The sequence below is a fragment of the Arvicola amphibius genome, chromosome 5 (genome assembly GCF_903992535.2).
Source record: "Arvicola amphibius chromosome 5, mArvAmp1.2, whole genome shotgun sequence".
NCBI classification, from domain to species: Eukaryota; Metazoa; Chordata; class Mammalia; order Rodentia; family Cricetidae; genus Arvicola; species Arvicola amphibius.
This window is the reverse complement of record NC_052051.1, coordinates 125,260,705-125,270,037: the sequence shown is the minus strand read 5'-3', so window position 1 is coordinate 125,270,037 and position 9,333 is coordinate 125,260,705. Positions and strand designations below refer to the sequence as shown.

Here is a 9,333-nt window from a genome sequence, read left to right as displayed (position 1 = left end):
ACAGTGACTCTGACTTGACCATCTGAGACTTCATTTCCTCCATCTGTGACACATTTCCTCCAACGAGGCCACATCCACACCAACAAGGCCACACCTCCTAATAGTGATACTCCCTATAAGCCTATGCGGGTCATTTTCTTTCAAACTACCACATATAGCTTATCCTAAAATGCAAGATGGTCCTAGGGAAGATACCTGTTCCTGCCCCAGCACCCAGATTCCTGTGTTTGTCCCTTTTTCTCTTCCAAAGTACTAGTGTGGTTAACCCGGTGTCAATGAGGAATGTTGGAACTACTTTTCTTAATTATTAAATTTCCTTTGATAGCAAGAATAAACATTTTAGAAAAGTGTTATTAGAAAAATTCAAAATAATAGAATTATTTTAAGCTAAACGTTCTTTGTAGTTGTTGTTATTGTGTTTGATAAGGCAATTTGTAAGTTAAACCATGTAAAATTGCCACTCAGTCTAAAAGTGGTGGAATCCAGACAATATATTGCGGTTCAACTTACTGTTTGCATTTGGCATCCTGCACAGTTACGAGCTTTGAATGTAGGTGTGGTCTCATGGCAACTGCATTTTCCATTTTCCCCTAAACTGTCTGACAGAGAAGAAACTGGAATATAAATTCTATTTTTCAAGTTTCTGGGGGCTTAGTCATTGGTATCAAATGTTCCTTTGCAAATGAATTCTACTGTTTCCATCATTGATTCCATTTGTAGCATATCTTCTTAGTGTGTGGTTTACATCACATTGTGGGGCAATTGCTTGATGAACTAGCATGAAAAGACAGTCCTTCCCAATGGTGTGGATCAGATTGGTACCATCAAACTTTGAACTGAAAAGTAGCCTTTGCTGATATAGAGTAACTACATTTTCTTTTCTTTTTTCTTTCTTTTTTGTTAGTGCTGGGGATCAAATCCAGGCTTTTCTGTAGGTTAGCGGTGTACTATTACTGCTGGTGGGTATCCCTAGCCTCTAATATGGTGGACATCAGGTTGGCGTTGCACCTCTTGACCTGTGAGAATAGTTCAAGTGAAATACTTTCTTATATATACTCATAGACTCTCTAGAAGTAGATCATGCGATCTAGTGGAGGAAAACTTGGTATGATTTTAAAGTGAAAATAACTTCAAAGCAGACATCAGTCGTTGTGTGAACATCCTTCCTTTATTGTAAGAGTTCATACCTTTCAAAACTTGCACTCCTGTGAAGGGGAAAAGATGAATTCATTTGATTGCATACTAGTCTTTTATTAAGAGCCATCAAATGTCAAATGCTTGAAATCAATGAATTTCACTTTATTTCTCCATTTTTTTCCAAGGGCCCAGGGTTTGAAATATTATGTTCAGTGATTAAAAAAAAAAAGAAGAAGAAAAACCAGGCTTTACAATCATCTGGGTATTGATTGCTTCAGTTGATAAAGGTAAAGTGTTTCCTAGGTTACAGAAAATGAGGCGATAACAAGAAACACCTGCCCCCAAAGGTTGCAGACCCCTGGACACAGCCCTGGGCTCACTCTCAGCATATTGATCAGCACAGAAGTGCTTTCGCCTCTACCCCTGCCTGGCTCCCTAAGGGCTCAGCAGCGGTGCTGCTTCTGTGTTAGGATAACTCCTTCTCTGCTGCGTCTTTGCTTTAACCACTTCATGCAGAAGTAGATATAGTGTGTGTGTGTGTGTGTGTGTGTGTGTGTGTGTTGGATACGTGTATGGTCCGTTGGTGCTTATGTATGCCCATATATGAACATAAAGATGTCAGAGGAAGGCACCCAATGTTTCACTGTCCCTCTGCCTTTGATTCAGGGCCCCTTACTGACCTTGACACGTGGTGTTTTAGCTGGGGTGGCTTTGGGGGCTCTGCCTGTCTCTGACGTGTAGTGCTGGGGTTACAAATACATGTACCCATGCCTGGCTTTTTATATGTGTGCTCAGGATTTAAATTCATGTCTTTGGACTCTCGTGCTTGTGGGCTCTTATCCAGTGAGCTGCCTCCCCAAGCTGTCTGTATTTTTTTTTTAAATGAACACAACTTGAGATTTATTTTCTTCATTCTAAAGTCAAGTCCTTTTTTTTCTTTTGCTGAAATCACATTTAGATGCCAAGGGTCTTCTTCATTATTCTTTTCCTCCTCCGTTACTTTTCCTCTTCCTCTTTCTAATTTCTATCTCTGATTTTTTTTTTTTTTTTGTGGTTGAAAAAAATCAGTAGACTCTTTATTGTTTCTCAGGAGCACGTGGTGGCACAGGTCTCTTTTTTCTTCACCACCACAGACTTCGGGCTTCGCAGGTTTGGCACTGGCTTTGCGAATAGCCGCCACGTACAAATCTGGGCGGTCCTTCTTCTCGAGGATCACATACCTGATACTGTTGAGGGTAGCCCGTATGTTCTTGTTGATGGTGGTCCTCACGGAAGAAGCGGCTGCTTTTTGCTGACCAGATCTGCGTTTCATAACCACTACAACCCCGCGGGCTCCCCTCACACAGTCTTTTGAATCACTCGATTGTAGCAGACAGAGTTGAGGACCTTCAGGTTACTGTGCTCAGTGCTGCACATCTGCTTATTCCTCTTGATCAGGAAACTGGAGCAGTTCTGAACAACCATCCATTATAGATGCGCAGATGTGGCACTGGCTATTCTCCCTTTGGTGGCCAGAGACAGAAAGAGTTCCATCTCTGATTTTTATTGTTTTTTCCTCTTCAATTTCTCGGCAGTACTTGGTAAGCCAGTTTAGCATATATATTTATAATAAGCTTATGTAATAAATGGTGATTCGATTCCACGCTACTTCATTGGCTTTAATTACCATAGCTACTGCTGATATGTCGAGTATAAAGCAACATTACTGCACTGTTAGTAATTAAACAGAAAACATTTAATTAAAAATAGTTAAGTTTCAATGGTAATTTTAAATCTCTTAATTTGTTTGTTCTCACGTTAGTTTAATTTTAGGGTTTACTATAACTTTTAATTCAATTTCAAGATTTTAATTTATTTAATAATTTAATTGGCCCCTTTCCATGTATAGTTTAGAGAAAATATCCACAAGGAAAGGCTAATCAATTGTCTCACCAAAGAAATAGTAAAAGAAATCAAGAGAAATCTCTTTTTTCTTTGAGGTATGTTTGTCCTTTTAATTCCTCTATTGGTTATTCCTATCAATTCTGTTTCTCTCAGATTGAGCGTGCATCATGCACAGCACATACATGATATCTCTGGCTAACACGCGAGCAAACTATAGAGCAACTCTGCAACAGAGGCGGATAATGAAACCTCAAACCCATTTCAGTAACAGGAGCAATGAAATTCCAAAGTTACAACCCTGTCCCTGGGCATAGGGAAGAGAACTAGCAAAAGAAACAGGATATTGGTAGTCAGGGAGGACCTTAGTCTGCTTGAGACAAGATAGCTGCCAATAATTTCGTCAGAGCATGGTGGCTTCTACCTCTAATCTTAGACTGAGGCAGAGAAAGTTCTCAAGTAAATTATTTACATCATGATTAAATAAGTTAAAGCTTTTAAAATTGTGTGAAGCCAGTTCATTTTTTTCTACTCCCCCTACTTTATCTATGTGGCACCAGCATGTATTTGGGTCTCTAGGAATACAGACTTCAGAAGCATCCTGCATCCTTCTGGTATTGCTCATCATTCTCAAGATGCAGAGGCCAATACTTGTTAATTTTCTCCATGACTCAGCTTAGTTTCTGCTCTGAGACAAGTTGGTTTTTTGCTTGAGATTTCCTTCAGTCTCTCCTGTGAGTTGATTATAATTATTAGAAGTCTTATCTGAAGGCCATAGTGGTGTGGTGGGTGGTGACTGGCTCGGCTATTCAGCAGCGCTGACATCTGTAGGCACAGCCACTTGATGGGTCAGGTCCTTGGCTGCTGGTGCAAGTAAGTTACTTGAGAGTCTTCTTTTTTCCTTATTTTTTGTGGAGGAGGGGGTCTTATTTGATACAAAGTAGTTATTCAAATGTTCAACATAGTAATAGATGTTTGCTGCCTTGGAAGCTATAGCATTTATCTAAAATTTAAGAAGTATTTTTGTTACTTTTAAAGTCTCTGTGCTTTTGGTTGACTATCAAAGGCCAACATGGTGGAGCCTGTTTACAGTTGTGAATGTTTAGAGGTCATGATCATCATGGTGGCAGATAGATAGACAGGCAGGCAGGCAGGCAGGCAGGCAGGCAGGCAGGCAGACAGGGATGGTTCTGGAGCAGCAGCTGAGAACTTACATCTTGAGACAACAACCATGAAGCTGAGAGAGAGGCTGAGAGAGCTAACTGGGAATGACATGGGGTTTTGAAACCCCAAAGCCTACTCACAGTGACACACCTTCTCCTACAAGACCACATTTGCTAGTGCAGACAGTTCCAACAACTGGGGACCAAGATTTCAAGCATAAGAGTTTATGAGGATCATCGTCATTCAACCCACTGCAGTCTATCTATTGACTGTTCCACATCACAGTACTACCAGCTTGTTCCCGGAGTTCTGTTCTGACAGATTAGAGATCAGACAGCCTGCTTCTCTGCTTTTCATACTGGCTTTACATCAAAGGGACCCAAGGCTTCAGTTTTTCCTCTCTAGTTAACCACACCAGCCAGTGGGTCCTCCAGCCTAGAAGGAGTGAGCCATAGGCATCACTGAAGTGCTTGCAGCAGGAATTGGTAGGTAGAGCAGAGGTTCAGTAAGTTCAATGCTGGTTGCAGGAGAGATAGGTGGCTCCCTTTGCAGATACATGTTTTTTTTTAAATAAGCAGTGACCTCAATATGTCATCCGATATTTTTGAAAGGATTCTGAAGTACAACGGCTATTCATTAAATTTGAATTTGTATTTTCCCTTTTTCCACAGCCCCCAATTTTCCTATCAGTCATGGGTCCTAATATCCCGCTATCTCTGGCCACACTGCCAACTCTGTCAGTTACTGAAACACTGTCAGGAAGGAGCAGTTTATTTTTCCGAAGCGATGCAAAGTAGATCACCGAGGCAGACTCTCAGTGACTTTGCCAGAATGTTCTCCAGTTCAGAACACTTCAGCTTAGGTTTTGAATTATTATTGTTCATTATTTTATGTTCCCTGGTAAAGTGCTTCTCAAGTAATTGATTCTGCAAAAATCATTCTTTACTTGAAACAATTGTCAATTTCTTCATTGGTGTGTGAGATATCTAGTTACATACTCTAGAAAATACATGGAGGGTGAGTGGTAACAATGTTTCAGTGTGGCATTTTATCCATTAATATTTGTACCAAGTGTAATTTTTCTGTAGAAACCTTTTATTGCATTTTGTCATCTCATTTGAAATGATTTATATTTTGTTTCTAAAGAGTTTTTTTTCCTTTATTACCTATTAAAGACAAAATCCTGAGAGTGTATGCAAGGTATAAGGGTTCTTGTCTTATTCAGTGGGCTGTTTCTGTTTTCTTTCTTGGTTTTCCATTCTCTGTGTAGTCTTGGTTTTCCTGGAACTCACTCTGTAGACAGGCTGGCCTTGAACTCACAGAGATCCGCATGCCTCTGCCTCCTGAGCTCTAGGATTAAATGTGGGCGCCACCAACTCCTGGCCAGTGGTCTGCTTCTTAAGCCTCACAAGCAGGAATGCACACCTCTGCTTCTTGCCCTCAGCCCTGTAGGGAAGACCGTGTCATTTGACACACACTTTCTTTCATTTTGTTCTTCCTATTTTTCCTTTGTGACACACAATTTTCTTCAGAATCTTTCTACACTCTTAATTTCTAAATGAATCATCTGATTTGTAAAGTTCCTCCTCTGTCCTCTCACTTTTCAAATGTCTGGTAGAAGTTTAAGAAGCTCTTAGTTGTGTCTCAGCTTTTTCACTGACAGTCCTAGCTACCGGCCCCTTTACTCCAGCACAGTGATCCCATGCTAGGAGAGCTAGCATCTCAGTCCCAGTCCCAGAGGGCTTCAACTGGAAAGCTGCTGACTTTTGGGTCCTTTCTCTCTCATTCTCTACTTACTACCTACTTTATACGTAGACTTAGAAAATGCATCACTGTAAACTTCCTGAGAGACCAAGGAAACTACAGCCAGGGTCTCTTATTCTGTAACAATGGCTGTTATTCCTACTTTCAGGAATAGTGGCCATTGTTCCATCTGACCTCCATTAACTTATCAAAAACTTTTGTTGAAAAGTTATGTCTTTTTATTTCTTGACTCCAAAGGCAATTAACCTACATGCTATTTGAGAATGGACCTCCTTTTCTCTAACAAGATTGTACCAGGTGAAAAATAGTAGGATCTCTGAGGGAAGAGAATGAGAAACATGCACTTTCGTTTTTAAAAAGTAAAGTAGTTTAAAAACCAGCTGTCGAAGTTAGAGATACAGCTCAATCATCTCACAGAGATACTCTCAATCTTAGGCTTGCCAGTTTCTCTTAGTATTGTACAGAAGTCATCACAGTGTGAAGAATTGGGCTATTGTTGGTTCTAAGTGGATGGAATTCTTATTAGTTGTTCAATGCAATTATAGGATTATGTGTTATGTATGCCCAAATTACATACTGAAGTTGGAGGCCACTTGTTTGTTCCCTGCTGCTCAGCCCTGAAATAATCACACAGAAACCATGTTATTTACAATACTGTTTGGCCAATAGCTTAAACGTATGTCTGGCTAACTCTTATATCATAAACTAACCCATCTCCATTAATCTGTGTATTGCCATGTAGGTGTGGCTTACTGTCATCTGTCTCTGGCAGGCCTACATAGCTTCTCACTGACTACGCCTTCTTTCTCCCAGCATTCAGTTTAGTTTTCCCTACCTAACTCTACTGTATCCTATCACAGGCCAAAGCAGATTCTTTATTCATTAACCAATTGTCTTCACAGCATACAGAGGAGGAATCCCATATACTCTAGAATCCACTGAGCACTCTTGAATATCTCTTCAGAGGTACTGACGGTCTTGCCTTTAAAATGGTTAACTGAGAAACCCATATGGGTTAAACAGTGGCCTTTAGCAGAAGACAGACTGCAGGCTTTAGAAGAGCTAGAAGGAGCAATTAGATGTTTGCCATATTGAAGAATCAACCAAATCTTGAAATTCTCCTGTATTTGTTGTTAAAAAGAAGTCTGGAAAATTGAAAATGGTGACAGATCTACGAGCTGTCAACAAGGTTATTAAACCTATGGACACTCTACAATCTAGAATTCCTCTGCCATCTCTATTATCCAAAGGATGACCTCTTATAGTTATTGATTTAAAAAATTGTTTCTTCACTATGCCTTTACAAGAGAAGGACAGAGAAAAATTTGTTCATCCAGTGCCTACTTATAATAATTCTTAGCCTACTAAGAGATAACAATGGACCATCCTCCCACAGGGAATGCTCAATTGCCCCACCCTGTGCCAATACTTTGTAAGTAAACTATTGGAAATAATATGTAAACAGTTTCCTAAGTCTATGATTTACCACTACATGGATGACATTTTGTTATTGGACTCAAATGCAGATACTTTAGAAAGAATGAAGAAATAAGAAAGTTTTGCCTAAATGGAAATTACAAATTGCTCCTGAAAAAATACAAAGAGGAGATTCTGTCAATTACCTAGGTTACAAAATAGGTTTACAGAAAATTTGAACACAAAAGGCACAAATTAGGAGAGACTCATTGTGGACTCTTAGTGACTTTCAAAGATTGTTAGGAGATATTTCCAGTCTATGATTGGCTGTCGAGATAACACCTGATCTAATAATTCATTTAAACAAAACCTTAGATGGTGACAAAGATTTAAATAGTCCCAGGAAATTAACAGCTGAACAGGAAAAAAATTAATGATCATTGAGGAGAAATTATAGGAGGCACATATAGATAGAGTGAATCCAAATCTTAATTGTATTCTAGTCATATTGCCCTCCAGAATTTTCCCTACAGGAATTTTAATGCAGAGGGAAGATATTATCTTAGATGAATCTTTTTTTATCATATAAACCAAGGAAAAATTAAAAACTTATGTGGAAAAATTAATTAAAAATTCTGAATTAATTATAAGAGGAAAATTAAGACTTTGTCAATAAGCAGATATAGACCAGCAGAGATAATAGTGCCTTTTAATACTGATGAAATTTAAAAATTATGGGAAGACAATGAACCTTGGCAAAGAGCTTGTGCTAATTTCTTTGGAGAAATTAATAGCAATTACCCCAAAAATGATATAATTAACTTTATAAAGAGAACTACTTGGATTCTTCCATGAATTGTACGTGATGCACCAATAACTGGAGCCTGTACATTTTATACTGATGCAAATAAATCAGGAATGGCAGGTTACAATTCAAAAGAATTAACTAAGGTGGAACAAAGCCCTTATAATTCTGTCTAAAAGCCAGAGTTATATGCTATTCTCATGGTACTGAGGGATTTTAAAGAATCTCTCAATATAGTTACTTATTCACAATATGCAAAAAGAGTTGTCTTGCATATTGAAACCACTGAATTTATATCAGATGATACAGAATTGACTTCACTATTTCTTCAAGTTCAAGATATAATCAGGAATAGTCTTTGTCCTATATACATAGCACACATCTAATCCTATCTGGGTCTGCCAGGTCCCCTAGCTCAAGATAATGCAGGAACTGATCAATTGTTGATTGTAAGTGTGTGGAAGGCCTTAACATTTCATAAGAAACATCGTGGAAACAGCAAAGGTTTAAAGAAAGAGTTTTCTATTACATGGCAACAAGCTAAGGAGATTATAAAGAGGTGTCCTACTTGCTCTTTCTATAACCAAACACTGTTACCTGCAGAGAGTAACCCAAAGGGTACACAAAGGAATGTGATCTGGCAGATGGATGTGTTCCACTTTACAGAATTTGGAAAACTAAAATATGTACACCACACCATAGACACATATTCAGATTTTCAATGGGCAACTGCCTTGAGCTTAGAAAAGGCTGATTCAGTAATCATACAGTTATTAGAAGTTATGGCCATCATGGGTATACCTGAAAAATAATGACAGAGAATGGTCCAACATATCTATCTAAGGAAATGAAACATTTTTTTGCTTATAATAATATAAAAAATATTACAGGTATACCAAACAGTCCTACAGGTCAGGCAGTTATAGAAAGATCAAATAGAATTGTAAAGGATATGTTAAACAAACTGAAAGGGATAGAGAATACCCCCAGAAATGGATTGCATAATTTTTTATTAACCTTGAATTTTCTTAACGTTAATGAGAAAGGAATGGCAACAGTGAAAAGACATTGGATAATAAAAAATAACCTTCTGAATTAAATCAGCTGGTATACATCAAGGATGTGTTGACCTCACAATGGAAACCAGGAGATGTGTTATGTTGGGG

General features: G+C 38.6%; 1 pseudogene; it reads right to left on the bottom strand.

Moving 5' to 3' along the window:
• Positions 1 to 2,223: 2,223 nt before the first annotated feature.
• On the bottom strand, positions 2,224 to 2,670 carry LOC119815356 (annotated as a pseudogene).
• Positions 2,671 to 9,333: the final 6,663 nt, after the last annotated feature.